The sequence below is a fragment of the Equus asinus genome, chromosome 3 (genome assembly GCF_041296235.1).
Source record: "Equus asinus isolate D_3611 breed Donkey chromosome 3, EquAss-T2T_v2, whole genome shotgun sequence".
Lineage (NCBI taxonomy): Eukaryota > Metazoa > Chordata > Mammalia > Perissodactyla > Equidae > Equus > Equus asinus.
In genome coordinates, this window is record NC_091792.1 from 78,344,535 (window position 1) to 78,364,999 (window position 20,465).

General features: G+C 41.8%; 1 pseudogene; it reads left to right on the plus strand.

Moving 5' to 3' along the window:
* Nucleotides 1–383: 383 nt before the first annotated feature.
* The window catches only part of LOC139044927 (sodium/hydrogen exchanger 9B2-like), a 54,545-nt pseudogene continuing 34,463 nt past the window's right edge, over nt 384–20,465 (plus strand).

Here is a 20,465-nt window from a genome sequence, read left to right on the forward strand (position 1 = left end):
AGCGGAAGGGAGGGGAGGGGAGGGGAGGGACGCGGGCTGCCGCCGGCACCGCAGCATCCACGCGGGCCAGCGGGAGGCTCGAGCCAACACGCGGCCGAGGGGACGAGCCGCCCGCCACGCCGCTCGCTGCAAGGGTCCTGTTCTCGCGGCGCCTCGGAGAAGACGCGCCGCGGTGCGCCCGGAGCGCGCGACGGCCCGGCCCGGGAACCGGGCTCCCCGCCGCGGGCTGCCGGCCCGCCCTCCCCGCGCGGCCTCGCCCGACCCTTCCCGCCGGCTCCCCGCCCGCACAGCGCCTAAGGCCGCCAGCGCCGCGCCGCCGAGCCCCGGACCCGTGGAGGCCGCGGGCCCGCCCGGGTCTCCCGCGCCGAGAGGGCGGGGCGCCGCCTGGGGCGATGCGTGCGGGCGCCCGCCCGGTCGTCCCTGGGCCGCGGCGCAGCCGGGTCCCCCGCGGGCCCGCCCGTCCCTGAGCCGCGGCGCAGCCGGGCCCCCCGCGGGCCGCGAGCTGGGCCCCCGAGACACCAGGGTAAGCGGAACCGGCGGGGCCTCAGGGCTTGCGGGCCGGGGGCGCGGAGGCGGGCGCGGCCCTGGGGTGCGTGGCTGTGTGCGCGCTCACTTGTTAGTTGTTGCTGCCGTGGGTTTCTCTCGTTTATTTTAGTTCTTAAAACAACCGGAGGGTGTGGCTCCTGTGGGCCGAGGTGCCGCTGCGCCCAGACGCCGCCGCTGGAGCCGGCACCACTGTCGAGTTGGGGGCGGCCGTGCTGCCCGGGCCTCCCGCGGGGGCGTCAGCGGCCCTGCAGCCGGCGGTGCGGGCTCTGCCGCCGGGGCTGCGTGCGCGCTGCGGGGCGCGGAGAGATGCTCCTCTGCCTTCTGGCTCTTCTGGCCGCTCTATGATCAGATCGCCACGAGAGACTCTAACGGGAGAAGGAAAGCCTAATAGCGTGTGTACACGAGAGAAACCCAGGAAAACAAGTAACTTGCCAAAATGGCCGAGGCCCTCGCCTTAAATGCCATCCTCAGCTGAAGACAAAAGATGTTGGGGGTGGGGAGAGCCAGGGGCTTCAGAGGGTAGGAAGGCAGTTCACAGGTAGGAGAAAAGGAGCAAACATTTGGAAAACAAGTGTTTGGCCACGCAGAAACAGAAGACAGAGGGGAGCCCAGCAAACAGGCTTTTCTAGGCTCCTCCCGCTCTACTGCCTCGTTCTTGTCACACCAAGGTGACATAGCTCGCTTCCTGAGACAGGTTTTTGTATCACTTTTAGGCGCTTAAAGTGAAGGTAACAAGAAAAACCTCTGAGTCTTTTTTTTCTTACAAATAATCCTAAAATAATGTTCATGTTGAAAGAACACATTTTGGGGTCACACATTTTGTTCCGCTTCAGTACACTCTGATGCTTGCACAACAAAATTGCCCGAGAACGCATTTCTCAGAACTATCAACATGTCAAGTGACTGTACTTCCCAGGCAGCAGCCTGTTATCTCACCCTAGAAGCTGGTGTACTTGTTGCCCTAGAAGATTAACAGCAGGAAGCCGCATTTCCTTTAGCCTCCGGTCAAGAAATGGATAACATGAGTGGATAGAGAGAGGCAGATACCCTACTGAGACAAGTCAACCTCTGTTTCCACTGAAAGACTAAAAGCCCTTTTCAACCCCACTCCATCTCTCTAATGGGGCCTCCGCCTGAAGTTATTGCTGCTACAAAGTGCTCTCGTGAAATTCTAGTTTACTGTTTCTCTCCAAGTCAAGAATGTAACGTTTCAATTCAGCAAGTACCCGTGTGTCTTCTCTGGGCCACGCAGGCATGGGGACAGGAGATACAAATATGAATTAAATAAAGTTTCTGCCATTCAGTAACTCAAAATCCAATGGATCAGAATATACCTAACAAAAAATTAGGTAGTGGATTCATGGTATGCTAATGATGTGAGCAAAGTGACTGAATCGCATAATATATTTTCCAGCATATTTTGCCTGTATTTTTATTTTTTAATTTTTTCCTTTTTTTAGGATTTCCCTAGAAGGCATTGTAGAATAAGTGGGAAAAGGTCGATGATGTAGGTCTGAGCCCTGGGGCCTACACCAAAAGTTGCTATCCTGGATGTGGAAGTTTGGCCCTCACATCCATTCCTGCTTGCTTCTTGTATGCCTCTTTGTACAGGCGAAACTGGAAAGCTAAAGTATTTCCTAGACTCCCTCGCAGGTAGAGTTCTGGATGTAAAATTAGCATCTGGCAAGTAGATGACTTGCCTGAGATTTCGAAGGCAGGGATGAGGCAGAGGCATCTCCCTGCTATTTTTGGTGAATTTCTGTTGACAAGGACGGTGCAGGAGATGCGAGTGTCCAGTCTCCAGAACTGTGGGTGTTGGGAGGGCCTTAGAGCAGCAGGGACAGCCAGGTCAGCGTTGTCGTGTTGAAGCACCAGCTCTCTGGCTGTCCGGAGGTGGTTGAGGGAGGTGGGAAACATCTTCTGTGTTCTCTGTCCAGGCAGCTTCCAGATCCCAGCCTCTCTGGGTCTCAGCTACAGTGTTGTTCTTGAACGCTGTAGTCCCTGTGGGGTCTCCTGATTGAGGCAAAAATAGTACATTCCCCAGTGGTTCAGTTACTAGTGTTCTAGAAGTCCTTCCTGGAGGCCCAGCGTAGACCCTGCTCTCTAGCCCTTTCAACAGTTCACTCAATTCCCTGTAGAATCTCTTTCTGCTTAAAATACCTGGAGTGGTTTCTATTTTCTGCGCTGACTCATTAATATGTTTGCTCTGTAGCCTCCAAGAGTCATCTAAACCTAATCTCTTCAGTTTCTTTTGATGGGAAGTGAAGACATGAGATGAGGCCCAGGGGCCTGCAGTGATCTGATGCCTTCAGCTGGGCTGTGCCCTCACCGGGTGCTGCAGACCCCACATTGAGTTTATCCCTGAAGGTATTTGAGTTTGTTACGCATAGACTAGATTATCTCTGACATCTCTTGCTGTACAAATATAATGTAAACGCCTTCTTCATTTAAAACATTTACAGAATGTATTCTGTAACAAGAAATTGTTGAGTATCTGGTTCATGCCCAACTGTTTCCTAGTCCTATTGATAATTGATAGGCTGCTCACAGACCCCAATGATAGAACAGATGTTTCCTCTAGGGGAAAGGGTTTACATCTTTTGCACACAAAGCCTAGGAACACAGTATGTGGGGAATGGAGCTGCCTGTATATGCACTTGTGTGAGGCGGTGGTGTTCTCAGTGTTTTTAGAGTCATGTATCCTGCATGTTAAAGAAAGCACAATTATGATAAGTTCTAAAGAGTTTTTAACAGCTTTATAAAGTTATTAAAGATATCTTGTTGATATCATAAAAGCTCTTTGCCTTTTTCGAAATCCATTCCTTTATTTTTCTGTGGTTTACATGAAGGACTGAAAGGTTTGAATTTACCAGTGTCCCTTCAGCACATGTATGCTTTCTTCTCAGGGAAAATCCTATAAAAGGAGGAGAAAGCATTGAGGGGACTATTTTGGGACTGCATGATGTACTTAGTACTTTTTTAAGATTTTCTGTGACATAGGCATTTTCACCATTTTACTGATGAAGAAACTTATCTGTACTGGTTAAGTAACTTGCCCCAAATGGCCCAACTAGGAGGCAGTGACACAGGATTTACAGTAAGGATTAATCCCATTGTCCTCTAACCACTCCGCATCTTGCCGTTTATGGTGTAGTTGATGCAGATATACACAGAGTTCCCTACAGACACATTCTCTTTCACCTCTCATCCTTTAATCCTGTGGTTTCTCTGCCTGTACTGGTCTTTATTTTCTTCACAAGAGTGGGTCCTCTTTCAAGGCTTGACCCCAGCCAAGTAGGCAATACCTCCTTTCTCCGTTTAACTATGTGACTGTACTTCTCACATCACAATTAAATTACCTTGAGGTAACACTAGCTGCTATAACAGATAAACTCAAGATCTCAGTAACAACACAGAGGCAGCTTATTTCTCCCTCATGGAAAGTTCAATCAGGTGTTCAGCTAGTGGCCTTCTACTCAGTGATTCAGGAACCCACACTCTTTTTATATTATGGCTGTGCCATCCCCTAAGACCGTCGAGTCCTTAGTTTCCAGGCAATGGACAGGAAAAGAGAGGGTATGTGGAAGACTGCATGAGAGGTTTCTTACAAGTGAAGAGTAGAAGTAGCAGACATTGTTCATGCCCACGTCCTGTGGCCAGAGCTCAGTAACATGCCACACTGACTTGCAAGAGAGGCTAGGAAATGTCAAATACCTGTGTGCGCAGGCAGCAGGGGAAACTGGTTTGATGAACACATATCAGTCTCTGTGCCTCCCTTAAAGAATAGAGACTGCATCTCAGTCATCTTGGTATCTTATCCAGTGAAAGTCTGATGAACGTCACTGATTTTGAAGTGATGGCGTTGCTGTCTTATGTGCCCCAAATTGAAACTTACTACATTCTATTATGGTTGCTTAAGGAATGATCTGTCATTCTCTGATTAGGTTTTAACCTCTGAGTAGAGGAACTATGTCAGACTGTTTACTTTTGAATCCCCAGCACAAGGACTAGAACATAGCAAGAGCTTAATAGATGTTTGTCAAATAAGTGAGTGAGTCCTCAGAGAGAAGAAAGAGGGACAGAGCTAGTCTATGTGGAGTTAGGAAATACTAATTGACAAGGTGACTTGTAAGTTAAATGTTGAATGACTGATAGAATTTTACCAAGTAGAGAGAGCAAAAAGGAAGTGCAGGCAGGGATGGTAGTGGTGTTGTGTTACTGTTTTGTTTGTTTCATGGGTAGAAATTTAGAAAACAATCACATGTTTATAAGCCCAATTTTTTTTAATTCGATATTCAAATATTACAAATGAACTTCAGGGATGGGGAGGGAAAATATACAACTTTACAATGTATATGATCTCTATTGACTAAAAGGGTGGTCCTAAAAACCTTGGTATTGGTCTTTAGCTACTAAAATTGTTATTTTCGGTTTATTTGTTGAGATATATCAATACAAAGGCAGTGTTCTGGTTGTGTGTCCTCTGAAGATTTTGCACCATGTCAAGAAGCTAGGGAGATAGATATGTGTGAGCCAAAGGTCCCTCATCACTGTTCCTCATCAGAACTTCTCAGAGCTGGCTCTGCGTCAGAATCACCTGTTGGATTGGTTAGGGTGCTTTTGGCTGCAAGTAACAGGATATTTGGCCAAAATTACTTTCAAAAATACAGGTTTAATTTTTCCCACACAACAAGATGTCTGAAGGTAAGCGCGTCCAGGGTTTGTTCGGTCCCCAGTGATATCAGGCTCTAGGTCACTTTCTATGAGCCAATCTTGCCTTTTTCTTCATGGGTGAATGATGGCTGCTAGAGTTCCAAGAAACATAGTGCCCCTCCACAGCTCCATTTCCACACACACACACACACACACACACACACAATTTAAAGGCACAAAGAGGAGAGGGTTCTCTTGCTTCCCTGTCTTTTTATTAGGAGTCTTACCCAGTGGCCTCCAATAGCCTTGCTCACAAACTTCATTGGACAGAGTGAATTACGCTCAGCTCTGAACCACCAGCCGGCAGAGAGGAATGGTGTTAGAGAGATTGATTTAGCCCAGTCGTGATTTACCCCTTGGGGTGGAGGAGGGCCCCACCGGCATGCCTGAGCAGTGGTTTTAGGTAGTTAGTAAGTCCTGTCTGCCACACTTGGGGGGTTCAGTCTCTGGAGATTCTGATTGTAGTAGGCCTAGAAATAATATTTTAAACTTTCAATTAAATGCTTTTTTCCTAGGTGAGGAGAGAGATTACAAAGGAGAAAAGCAAGTACTGGGTCCTTTCTTACCTAGGGATAATTTCCTTTCATTCATATCTCATTATACAGTGTTTTACTTTACGTGTCTGTATCAGTTAACCAAACAGCAGAGCAGTTGTTTTTCTCTGATAACTTGGTCCCATGTGGTTGGCACGCTAACACTTTCAGATGAGGTCGTTCTTGTTCAGGGAAACATTCTCAGTCGTTTCAGTACTTATTTATCAAGGACATTTTAAGCCCTACTCTTCACTTGATCTGAATTCGTCACGGCTGGGCAGTGCTCCTTTTGGAAAATGAGCCTTAGATCAGAGTTGGTTAGCAGGACCCAGGAACTGGAAGGTTTCTGTATGTTCTATATAGAAGTACTGCGTGAGACTGAGAACCCCCCCTTTCAACACGTGAATGGATAAACCCCGAAGGTAGGTGATGTTTATCATTGTAATCATTATAGAAGGCTTCATGAACAGTCCTGGAGATGCTCCTTCAAATGTACGAATACAGCACATATTGTACTCCAGCAATATATGTAAATTCTCAATAAGAACATCCCAGTAAATGTTGGACAGTCCATATCACAGACAACAAACAACAGGAATAATCAGCCTTTATCCATGTAATGATCTTTTAGCAGTAATTCAGTCGATAGCAGTAAGCCTTTGGACATTTGCAAATCATAGTTCTTTTATTTCCTCTGAAATATTACTGAAAGCACTTTTTTTTTTTTTAAGGAAGATCAGCCCTGAGCTAACATCTGCCTCCAGTCCTCCTCTTTTTGCTGAGGAAGGCTGGCCCTGAGCTAACATCCATGCCCATCTTCCTCTACTTTATATGTGGGACGCCTGCCACAGCATGGCTTGACAAGTGGCATGTCGGTCCGCACCTGGGATCCGAACTGGGGAACTTTAGGCCACCGAAGTGGAACGTGTGAACTTAACCACTGTGCCACCAGGCCAGCCCGCAGAAAGCACCTTTAAACATTTAGATTAATAAGATAACCTGAAAAAGAGAAGGCTGATTTAACAAACATCTCCTCTATGTGAAAGCGTGTTTACAAAAGGGTTTTAATTGTGCTTCACTTGCCAGAAGGAGCAGGGCAAGTGATAGGCTCCTTCAGCTCCACCTTTTCTCTGTCCCATTTGTTGGGTTTCAGGAAAAGGTTTCATTTGGTGAAAGATTTTTGGCTTAAGAAATATTTGAAAACTGCTGTAGAAGATTCTAGGCAGTTCTCCATTTTCTTAACCACAAAAACAAAAATGACCTTAAATTGTAGCGGGTGGGATTAAGTTACCTAAAGTCAAATGACGAGATTCTATCTCTGAAAAATAGTGTTACCAAGGAAAGCTGTATTCCTTTTCTCTAAAGCTTTAAGAATTGCATAAATTTTTTCAATGTATTTTAAATTGCGTAAGAAAGTCTTCTTGTAAAAATCCTAACAGTACAGAAATATAGAGAATGAAAATGAAATTTCAACCTCTTGAATTCCATTTTCCACCCCAAAGGCAACTACTATTAACAGACCTTTTTTCTCTATTTACATCCATACTCATATACAGAACTGCTCATCTTCTTGATGTGCAGTTTTCTCTCAGGTTTGGAGGAAAGACTAAGGAAACTGTTCAGGTCCACAGCTCTATGATTTTGGTGGCATATATCCATAATACTGGAAAGCAAAGCTCAAATTGAGCCAAGATTGTTTCTAAGTGTTTGGGTCAGTCCTGTAGGAAATTCTGTATACTAAGAATGCTAGAGAGTCAGCAGCCGTTGGCGTGTGTATGCAGGTGACACCTGACCTACTGACCTACATGCAAGTGGACAGGCAGATGGTCTTAGCAGCCACGTCCCTGGGCTCAGGTCAAACCTCCTTCTTCTATTGAAATCTGTATTTGAGTCACAGAATTTGATTAAATTCATGTTATTTACTGAATTTATGAAATCTATAAAATTTCACCATTTGACACAGGATAGGTTTTTTTTCCTAATATAGTGTACAGGTTGTGATATCAGTCTGAATAAGGCACTACCTTGATGGAGAAGCAGAAAAAAACTTGTTTCTGTGTATAGGCGCTTTTATCTAAAATATCTTCCGAGTTCTCAGTGTAATTTTCTGATAAACAAAAATCTCTCAAAGCCTCTCAGCTTAACTGGATTTTTTTAAAAGAAAACCTCCTTAATTCTTAGAATCTTAAGACATGGTTAAGTGGCAAGGTGTCAGCCAGTTAACTATTAATTGAGAATATGTAAATAATATTTGTCATGAGAATAGGACAAAAGTTCTTGTTCCATTCATTTTGTCACCAATGTTGTACAACCATTTAGGTTAGTACAATTTTTTATTCATAATAAACTCTATTAACATTTCTAACAATGGGAAAGAGTAAAGCTGAACATAATACAAGGTAGAAAATAAAAATATTTGTATTTGCTTGTAGAAGATGTTTTCAAACTTCTTGTGGAATGTGTTTTCAAACTTAGAATTAACTATGAGTATATATGAGTGGGATTTTAAATAAAATATTATAGCAAAAATGTAAAAATATAATATAGTGATTTGGTAGAGATGCATGAAGTCAATGATACAGATTAAAGAACCAACTCATTTCACAAGTTTTTACACGGTTTTATTGTGAGGCTTGGCTGACATTGGCTATTAGTTGAAAAAGTTACTTAGCTTCTCTAGGCAGTAGTTTTCTCATTTGAATGTTAAAGAGATTAGACTAGGATATTTCTAAAGACCTTTCCAACTTTTTTTATACCATTACCCTGTGATTCTTAATTTCTTGGAAACCACCTAGTTTCTCTGAATTTCCCCACTTTTTCATTTTTCCATCCCAGATACTCAGCATCTCAGATGCTTAACAGCTCTTAAAACTTCCCTGGGACTGAGGACTTCAAAAGTCTTCCGTGAACACAATGAAAAAATAATTAAGGTCCATTAACTAGAGTATTTTATTTAACCAACATTGTTTAAAGAAAGAGCATTTCACTTAAATTTATTTTTTGGATAACTGACACCTATTTTATTGAATACCAGATTTTTGCTTATTTTAACATTCTCTTTAAAGAAAATCTCTAAATTGTATTATATATTTTAATGCCTTTAATAACAGAAAATATCTCCACATCATTTTCTTTTCTTTTCTTTTCTTTTTCTTGGAGATGTAGAATCACCTTTCTAAACATCTCTTATAATACTGGGGATCTTTCAGGGCAGTTCAGGTATGAAGGTTCTTATGAAGGATGCATTTGGTGGCAAGTGACAGGAACCCAGCTCGAACTGGTGAGGAATTAATTGGCTCACCTAACTGAAAGGAGCTGCTTCTAGGTGTACCAACAATATGAGTATTAATCTGGAGCTCTCTCTCTCTCTCTCTCTCTTTGCATATTCAGAATCTGCTTTGCTCTATGATCATTCTTTGGAAGGCTTTTCTTATATGTCACAAAGATTGTCAACAGCAAGTCTGGGCTTAGCAACTCTAAAAGAAAGCAAGCTCTTTCCCAGTGATTCCAGGAAACACCATAAAGCTGACTCTCATTAGCCAGGTATGAGTCACTTGCTCATGCCTAGAACAGTCAGTGTGACCAGGGAAGGAGCTCCTCATTGTCTAGGCCTGTCCCCCTCTCTGGAACATTGGTGCAGTAGGGGGTTGGGGAGGTGAGGATGACGTGAGCCTCACATGAACCATGGATGGAGACTAGGGGAGCTGTGGATTCCACAAGAGAAAATTAGTGTGCTGTTGCCAAAAAAGGAGGGGAAGAGACACTTGGCAGGACAAAACTGTAAATACTCCTGTGGAAAAGACATTTATCCCCACGTTTTGTACACCTAGATTGCTCTTTTCCATCTCTTTCACTGTCAGCTGTCACTCGTGCTGTTGTCAGTTTGCTTCTTTACAATCTCTTCATTCGTTTGTTTTAATTTATAACGTCTTATCTTCTGAGGGTTTGGAAACCAGATGAGCAGAGTCATTAGAGTTGTTTTCAAAATAAGAGTTAATCGGCTCTGAATGAGGACTGGAGAGCCTCTCTCTGAGTAAGGGGTATAAACTTTCTACTTTTTAATGGATTTCATCACATTTCTTTTGGCCCTTCAAAAGTCATTTCTGGGGGCCAGCCCTGTGGCCGAGTGGTTAAGTTCACACGCTCTGCTTCGGCGGCCCAGGGTTTCGCTGGTTCAGATCCTGGGTGCAGACATGGCACCGCTCATCAGGCCACGCTGAGGCAGCGTCCCACATGCTGCAACTAGAAGGACCCACAACTAAAATATACAACTGTATACTGGGGGGAATCTGGGGAGTTAAAAAGCAGAAAAAAAAAAAGATTGGCAACAGTTGGTAGCTCAGGTGCCAGTCTTTAAAAAAAAGTCATTTCTGCATATTTTCTGATTTCTTTGCCAAAACTGCTTTCTTAATAGGTGATATACTATTGTAATTTTAAGATCCAATGACTATGAACAGTAAATGCCATGAACACGGTTGCTTTAAGTAAAAGTTACATTTTTGTGATTTTTCTAAATTTAAGTGGGTTTCTGACGATAGCTTACGTGTTCTTTTGGAAATGAAAACAGCAGAGAATAAACAGAGCTGAGCAGCTGTAAGTTGCTTTACTGGACTTACTAAAAGACTGGCATTTTATTTTACCTTTCCTCTTTGTAATACTGCTCTGATTGCAGATAAGTAGTTTAGCATTCATGGTGGAGTTTAGGGGAGAATAGGGAAATTTTTTTGAAACACAAAACTATGTATTTCCACAAATATCATATACTGTGCAACACACCAAGTTTTGATCATTTATGTTAAAAAGGACCAGAATAACATTAATAAAATAAATTCTCAAAGGCTTCATTTTAGTCAATAGTTTATCTCTACTAGAAATAATCAGTTGTACTTGTTGGCTGTTTAAAAATACTCTTCGTAAGTAGCATAATTGGCTGATTTTGAGAATTTGGTGGAGGTAGTTCTAGTGGCGCTGCCCAAGAGTTTCTATGTAATTCTACTAAAGAAAAAGGTGAAGAAATGACAGTGGTGAGTGTTACATCCACCTAATCAAGAAGCTGGCCTTGACAGAAAGAAGTAAAAAATATGGTCAAAGAAAATCAATGGGCTTAAGTAATAAATTCTTCAAGGTTAATAGGAAAAGCAGAAGGATTCTTAGAGATTTATGATAATTAGAGAGAAGGAATATGAGTGGCTTATAACCAACACTGTTGGATGCTTATCGTGTGCATGGTTGGAACTACTCGTCTCCATTTTGTAGATAAGGAATTAGTTAGAGAGAGGCTAAGCGATTTGGTATATGATGGAGCTGAACTTCAGACCCAGGTTTGTCCAACTCCAGAGCCAGCAGACCTGGTCACTTACTCTGAGATGAAGGGTCATTCTCTACAGAGGGTAAAGGCCAAGCCCCATGGTTTTGGACGTGATATTCCAAATCTCTACCCTCCTCCCCCGTTACTCTCAGCCTCCTCCTACATGCAAAGTGGGAGCAGCAAAGTTTCCCTCACACCCCACTGGCTTTCATGCTTCTATGCCCTTAAGACAAGGGTTTTCTGAGCCCAACATTTTCCTGTCAAAATGCTGTTCTTTCTCATTATGAGTCTAAATTTTGGAGTAAGTTTTTTAATTCAAAAAATTATATATACATATATATAATATGTCATCATATATGCATATGTTTATTATACATAATAAAAATCAAGCTGAAGGTTCTTTGAGATGCCTTTCTGGCTAACACTGTGTTTTGTAAGGAAGAAAAATGGTGGTGGTGATGGTGGTCGTGGTGGAAAGGATATAATTTTCTTTGAAATTTTAAATTCAAACATCTTGGCACTTTGTTAAACAGAAAATGATTCCTTGAGGCAGGAGTCCTGTCTAATTAATCTTTGTCTTTATGGCCTAGCATAGTGCCTGGCACATATTAGGCACTTAAATATGTGTTGAATTAGATTTTCCCTTATCTTACATAATTTTTCCTTTGGTCCTACCTAGGTTTGTAGTTTGTACCTCTACTATAATATTCATCATACATGTTGCATTAGGAATAACTTTGGTTACTAGTAAAAAGAAAACTTGACTAATAGTGGTTTAAACCATTACCTCAAAGCTTGGCAGCCCAAGACTGATGCAGCAACTCAAGGATGTCATCAGGGAACCCACTCCACTTCTGTACTCTCTTTGGTATAAGGCTTTTTATTCTCTTGGTGGAAAGAGGGCTGCTGTCCCCCAGGTAGTGTATCTACATCCAAGGAAGGAGAAAGGGAAATGTTAGAGGTGAAAAGTAAACAGTATGATTCTCAAAAGTCCTTCCCTTATTATTTGGGAATGAAAGCCCTTCCCAGGGACTCCCACTTATGTCTCATTACATAGAGCTGGGACACATGGCTACCTCTAGCTGCAAACATGGCTAAGAATTGGATTATGTGGCTTTTCAGCCTCTATAGCCTGGGCAGCCAGGGGAGAAAAGGTTGAAGTGGGTGTTTACGAAGCCAACCTTGTAGGTCTGCCCTACAAGTTTTTAGTTACTTGGTATAAGTTTATGTTTCCTGGCATACCATAAGCCTATGGAAAACAAAGAATGTGTTTTGGCAATCTTTGAGTTACCCATAATAACCAGCAGGAGACTACCATAGCACTTATAGTGTCTAAGACATTGTGGCTACTCAATCAATGTTGTATTTTTTTACTTTAATTCAGAAATAAGAGCCGGGCAGGAATTAGTGACTCTGGTTTCTCTGAAAATGATGGAGTCCATAGATTTCTCTTTGGTGACTCATTTCCTCTATCAACATTGGAAAATTACCTGGAGCTTTCCTGCTTCATCAAGTTGGCCCATTACAGAGGACAATTTAACAGTAATATTGCCTGGAATGTGTAAAGTATAACTCAAAAAACAGGATGGGAGAGAAATCATGAACATATGATGGTCAACAAGGGCTTTTTTAAGAGAGATAAAAAGGTAGATAAGCAATAGGATAATATATTGTAATCAAAGAAAAGATTAGCAATTGAAAGTTAAGAATAATCTAAAATATCTTAGCCATTCAGAGTTCTAAGGGGAAAAATAAGTACAATTCATTCCTTTAAATGGCTCAAATTGCTGTCTGATTCATTTATTTAAATCCCAAATTGCTATTCTATATCTATACTGTTTCTCCTTCAGAACAGATCTTGTTCCTTTTCCCTCTATCATCTTACTCTTAATTATCAATCATGGAGAATGAAGATAAGACAATTGAACATGAAGATTTGGCACCATCCACAGAGATGAATAACATAGCCTCTACGGATCAAGAAACCCAGGTAAATCTGTGATCAAGTGTAGACCGTCTCAACCATTTCCTTAAGGAAGGGACTTCCAAATCTATGATAGCAACGTGTCCTCTTCGTTCTCTGTCACTCAGTTAACAATTCTCCCATTCTTAATCCCCAAGCTTGTACAGTAGGTGTGACTACCAATTTTCCCAGTCATTTTAGCAGCTAGCCCTACATAAAACTGCAGAAATAGAGAGCCTGTGAAATGCTTTGTGTTCGCAGCCTAAACCCTAGAATGCTTCTGGTTTCTTCCCTCTCTGTTTTTATTGCTTAAATTTAAGTAGATGAATGAATGTGAATTGTTTTTCATCACAGATAGTTATTTTTTTTCTGAACCACTTTGATATATTTACCAACTATTGCTTTGAATCATATCTTAAATAGGCTAATTTTTAAACAGTATTGCAAATGTAATGACATTGTATGTGACTCAGGCATTTATAATGCTACAATAGTGACTCAGTGGTAAACACCCCTAAGAGAGTTCTTGTTCCAAGCAGTAGCTGATTAGCTAGAAATGAAGCTGTATATTTCCCCTATGAACTGTTACCCTTAATTCTAAAAATGGAAATTTTATTCGTGATGTGGTGGCTCAGTGAGTATAAAAATGGACAGCAAATATACAGTTTTAAGTATTTTTTTAATTGCTTTAAACACAGGAGGAGACAGTTATGAACCTCAAAGGTACAGAGGGAAATGAACCAACAGAAGGAAGTAACCTATTGAGTAGCAGTGAAAAAAGGCTGCAGGAAACACCAACTGAATCAACTCATTTGCAAAGACTGAGACAAACATTTGCTTGCCTCCACATGGTTTACTGGATAGAGTGATAACAAATGGTATGTAAATGGTACGGGTGAATTCAGAAAGATGGTAAAAGATGAAGTTGTCATATAATGAAAGATTTCAAATAATATGGTTTAAAGGACAAAAAGAAGTTTATTTCTCTCACACATAAAAACTACTAGGTGGGGTCAGCCAGGTGGTGTACTGGTTAAGTTCACATGCTCCCTTTCAGCAGCCCAGGGTTTCACCATTCGGATCGTGGGTGCAGACGTAGCACCCCTCATCCAGCCATGCTGAGGCAGCGTCCCACACAGCAGAACTAGAAAGATCTTCAACTAGGATATACAACTACGTACTGGGGCTTTGAGGAGGAAAAAAACAAGAAAAAAGAGGAAGATTGGCAACAGATGGTAGCTCAGGGCCAATCTTTCTCACCAAAAAAAGGATACCTTAAAACCATATTTAAAAAAAAAAGAGGGGTCGGCCCCATGGCCGAGAGGTTAAGTTGGCAAGCCCCACTTTGGTGGCCCAGGGTTTCACCAGTTCAGATCCTGGGCGCAGACATGGCACCACTCATCAAGCCACACTGAGCGGCGTCCCACATGCCACAATTAGAAGGACCTACAACTAAAAATACACAACTATGTACCAGGAGGCTTTGGGGAGAAAAAGGAAAAATAAAATCTTAAAGAAAAAAAGGGGAGAGTAGAAACGGGTGGGCTTCCCTTCTGAAAAGAAAAAAAAAAGTTACTGGGTGAACAATTCACAATGGTATGTGTCTTTATTCCACACAGTCACTAGGGGCCCAGGCTGAAAAGCTCCACCATCTTCAACATGGAGGGCTTCCAAGAGCACTGTGGTCACCACCATTCCAGCTGTCAGAAAGAGGAAAAGAGCAGAGATCAAGGACCTTTTCCTCTTCTGCGTCAGAGTAATCTCACAGGATTATGTTAGACCTCCAATGAGAAAAGTGATTGAGAAATCAGTTGTAAACAGAAAAGCATTACATAAATGTTGGTTGTTATTACTGTTAAGTAATGCAACTAAGGTTTAAGCCAACACAGCTACACTTCCAAATGTCACATCATTTTATAAGGAAGAATCCTCGTTTGCAATTCAATTTATTCCCATAGAGCTGCTATTACTTAAAACATTTGGGAGGAGTGACGTCAGCAATATGGCTGAGTGAGCTAGTCCCTTCCTCGCTCTCCCTTTTGAGTTATAACTAAATGGACACTTACTGACCAACAGAGGAAACCCACACAGCACAACAGGATGCCTGAGAGACACACGCAGCTATAAATCTGAGGGTGGGTGGACTGGCCCCCCAGGAAGTGATGGAGACAGGTGAGCACACCCTGTTCTCCCCGCTAACCCTGTGCATGCAACACGAACACTCCAACCTGGTGCAAGCACCTGGAAAGTGGGAACACGCAGCAGGGCAACCATAAGAGGAGGCGGCGGTAACCCTTAGCCTGCACTCGTGGTTGATCTCCCAGTGGAGAGAGGGAGCCCACCACACCCCTGTGCGGTAAAGGAGCAGCCATAGCCCAGGTCCCAGCAGGGAAGCCCTGACCACCAAGCTCAGCAGCCCCACGGACTGCAGATCGTAAACAGGGACCTCAGCAGATTTCCAAGCTGGGGCAAATACTTCGCAGGTGTGCATGAATGCTCACAGTGCAGCTGTGCTCCCAAAGAGGTAACCAGTCCAGGCAACTGTGGGAATAGGTGTGGCAGCTTTGAACCCACATGCACTTACTTTCCTGGCGGGGAGGGGGAGCCCACCATGCCCCAGGGCTGTCAAGGAGCAGCCATAGCTCAGGTCTCTGCCTGGAAGCCCTGCCCACCAAGCTCAGTAGCACCATGGACTGTGGATCATAAGGGACCTCAGCAGATTTTTGTGCTGGGACAAACACTTCCAGGCACACATGAGTGCTCCCAAAGAGGGAACATGTCCCAGGCAGCTGTGGGAATAGGTGAGGTAGCTTTGAGCCCACTGGTGATCACTTTCCGGTGGAGAGGGGGAGCTCAGAGTGCCCCTGAGGCACCAAAGAGTGGCCCTAGCCTAGTGAGGAAGCCCCGCCTGACAAGGACAGTCCACACAAGTGCCTGAATGCATCCCAGGCTGGGGCAAGCACCCATAATACCCCCACAGCTTCCAGCAGATGGGGTACGGCCAGAAACACTACTCCTGCTCCCCGCTAGCGGTAACAGGGGGAATCTGCATCCTAAGAATACCACAAATGCCACAACAAAAGATTAGTTCATCAAACACCATGAGAAACTGCAGCAACAATTCAGGCCAGGCGGAAAATGACAATTCTCCAGAAACCAACATGGAAGATACAGAAATATACAAGCTAAATGACCGAGAATTCAAAATAGCCATCATAAGGAAACTCAACGATTTACAAGAAAACACAGAAAGACAGTTCAAGGAGCCCAGCAACAAAATGGATCTCTTCACCAAAGAGATTAAAACTATAAAAAAAATCAAGCAGAAATTCTGGATATGAAAAACACAAATAATAATCTAGAATCATTAAGAAATAGAATTGATCTTATGGAGGAAAGAATTAGTCTTCTTGAGGATAAAAATGTAAAAATTCTACAGGTGGAGGAGGAGACAGAACTAAGATTTTTTCAAAATGAAGGAATTCTTCAAGAAATATCTGACTCAATTAGGAAAAGCAACATAAGGATTATAGGTATCCCAGAGGGAGAAGGGAGGGAGAAAGAAGCAGAGAGCTTATTCAAAGAAATAATTGCTGAGAACTTCCCAAACATGGGGATGGTTTCAGATTTACAGATAAACGAAGTTAATCGTATGCGCAACTTTATCAATGTGAAAAGACCCTCTCCAAGGCATATAATAGTAAAAACGGCAAAAGTTTGGGATAAACAAAGAATATTAGGAGCAGCAAGGTACAAGAAGATAACCTACAGAGGAAGCCCCGTCAGGCTTTCAGCAGATTTCTCAGCAGAAACCTCACAGGCTAGGAGAGAATGGAATAATATATTCAAAATACTGAAAGACAAAAACTTTCAGCCAAGAATACTCTATCCAGCAAAACTTTTCCTCAGATACAATAGAGAAGTGAAAGCTTTCCCGGATGAACAAAAGCTGAGGGAGTTCACTGCCACCAGACCTCCCCTACAAGAAATAATTAAAGATGCCCTCACACTGGCAACAAAAAGGCGAAGGTCTACAAAGCTCTGAGCAAGAAGGTAAATAGACAGACATGATCAGAAACCTGCAGCTCTCTACCAGAATAGGAAGGTAAAGACTCAATTACAACTTAAAAGAGAAAGGGAAAGAAAGCATCAGAAGCAATGATAAACACTTCAACTTAGCCACAAACTCAGGAAATTAAAAACAGAACATTGTGTAACAGCAATTACCCAGAAGGGGAGAGGAAATGGAAGGAACTTGCTTAGGTTAATGGCGATAAGAGGCTATGAGAAAATGGACTGTCTCATCTCCAATATCTTTCATACAATCCTCACGGTAACCACTAAACAAAAAAATCAGAGCAAAACCACAATTCACAAAGAGAGAGAACTGAGAAATCCCTCTTGGAAAACCAACAAAATGAAATGGCAGTCAGAAATGCAAAGGAAGAGAAACAGTGGAATCATAGAACAACTAGAAAACGAGATAAAATGGCAGCATTAAGCCCTCATATAACAATAATCTCTCTAAATGTAAATAGACTGAACTCTCCAATCAAAAGACATAGAGTAGCTGGATGGATTAAAAAACAAGACCCAACAATATGCTGCCTCCAGGAAACGCACCTCAGCTACAAAGACAAACATAGGCTTAGAGTGAAGGGATGGAAGACAATACTTCAAGCTAATGGCCAACAAAAGAAAGCAGGGGTTGCCATACTTTTTATCAGACAAGGCAGACTTCAAGTTAAAAAAGACAATGAGAGACAAGGAGGGGCAGTATTTAACGATAAAAGGGAAATTCCATCGAGAGGACATAACACTTATTAATATATATGCACCTAGCACAGGGTCACCAAAGTACATAAAGCGATTATTAACAGACCTACAGGGAGAAATTAAGAGCAACACAATCACAGTAGGGGACCGCAGCACCACACTTACTTCAAGGGACAGATCATCCAGACAGAAATTCAACAAGGAAATTGCAGATTTAAATGAAACACTTGACCAGATGGAGTTAATGGACATATATAGAGCATTCCATCCAAAAACAGCGGAATATACGTTCTTCTCAAGTGCCCATGGAACATTCTCAAAGATAGACCATATGTTGGATAGCAAGGCAGCCTCAATAAATTCAAGAAGATTGAAATCATCCCAACCATCTTTTCTGACCACAATGCTAGGAAGCTAGAAATCAACCACAAGAACAAAACTGGGAAAGTCGGAAATATGTGGACATGCTATTGAACAACCATTGGATCATTGAAGAAATCAAAGAGGAAATTAAAAAATAACTGGAGACAAATGAAAATGAAAATACAACATACCAATTCTTATGGGATGCAGCAAAAGCAGTCATGAGAGGGAAATTCATAGCAACACAGGCCCACTTCAACAAGCAAGAAAAATCTCAAATAAGTAATCTTAACATACAGCTAACAGAGCTAGAAAAAGAAGAACAGATAAAGCCCAAAGTCGGCAGAAGGAGGGAAATAATAAACATCAAAGCAGAAATAAATGAAATATAGACTAAAAAAGCAGTAAAAAGGATTGATGAATCTAACAGCTGGTTCTTTGAGCAGATAAACAAAATTGACAGAACCTTAGCCAGACTCAACAAGAAAAAAAGAGAGAAGGCTCAAATAAATAAAATTAGAAATGAAAGAGAAATTACAACAGATACGGCAGAAATACAAAGGATTATAAGAGACTATTGTGAAAAACTGTATGCCCACAAATTTGATAACCTAGAAGAAATGGATGGATTCCTATACTCATATAACCTCCCAAAACTGAATCAATAAGAAACAGAATCTGAACAGACCAATCACAAGTACAGAGCTTGAAAGAGTAATCATAAACTTCCCAAAAAACAAAAGTCCAAGACCAGATGGCTTCTCTGGAGAATTGTACCAAACATTCAAAGAAGATTTAGTACCTATTCTCCTCAAACTATTCTGAAAAATTGAAGAAGAGGGAACATTTCCTAACACATTCTGTGAGGCCAACATTACCCTGATACCAAAACCAGACAAAGACAACACGAAGAAGGAAAACTACATGCCAATATCACTGATGAACTTAGATGCAAAAATCCTCAACAAAATATTGGCAAACTGAATACAGCAATACATTAAAAGAATCATACACCATGATCAAGTGGGATTCATTCCAGGGACGCAGGGATGCTTCAACATCCATGAATCAATCAGTGTGATACACCACATTAACAAAATGAGGAATAAAAATCACATGATCATCTCAATAGATGCAGAGAAAGCATTTCACAAGAGCCAACATCCATTTATGATAAAAACTCTCAATAAAATGGGTATTAAAGGAAAGTACCTCAACATAATAAAGGCCATATATGACAAACCCACAGCCAACATCATACTCAATGGGGAAAAACTGAAAGACATTCCTCTGAGAACAGGAACGAGACAATGGTGCCCACTCTCACCACTCTTATTCCACATATTACTGGAGGTTTTGGCCAGAGCAGTTAGGCAAGAAAAAGAAAAGGAATCCAAATTGGAAAGGAAGAAGTGAAACTTTCACTATTTGTAGATGATGTGATTCTATATATAGAAAACCCTAAAGAATCCACCAGAAAACTCCTAGAAATAATCAACAACTACAGCAAAGTTGCAGGGTACAAAATCAATTTTAAAAAATCAGTTGCATTCCTATACGCTAACAATGAACTAGCAGGAAAAGAAATCAAGAATACAATCCCATTTACAGCTGCAAGAAAAAGAATAAAATACCTAGAAATAAACTTAACCAAGTAGGTGAAAGATGTGTACACTGAAAACTATAAGTCATTACTGAAAGAAATTGAGGAAGATGTAAAGAAATGGAAAGATTTTCCATGCACATGGGTTGGAAGAAGAAACATAGTCAAAATGTCCATACTACCTAAAGCAATCTACAGATTCAGTGCAATCCCAATCAGAATCCCAATGACATTCTTCACAAAAATAGAACAAAGAATTCAAAAATTTATATGAAACAACAAAAGACCCCAAATAGCCAAAGCAATCCTGAGAAAAAAGAACAAAGCTGGAGGTATCACAACCCTGACTTTAAAACATACTACAAAGCTACAGTAATCAAAACAGCGTGGTAGTGGCACCAAAACAAACAGATCAATGGATCAAAATTGAAAGCCCAGAAATAAAACCACACATCTATGGACAGTTAATCTTTGACAAAGGAGCAAAGAATGGAGAAAGGAAAGTCTCTTCAATAAATGGCGTTGGGAAAACTGGACAGCTACATGCAAGAGAATGAAAGTAGACCATTATCTTTCACCACACACAAAAATTAACTCCAAATGGATTAAAGATTTGAATGTAAGAACTGAAACCGTAAAACCCCTACAAGAAAAAACAGG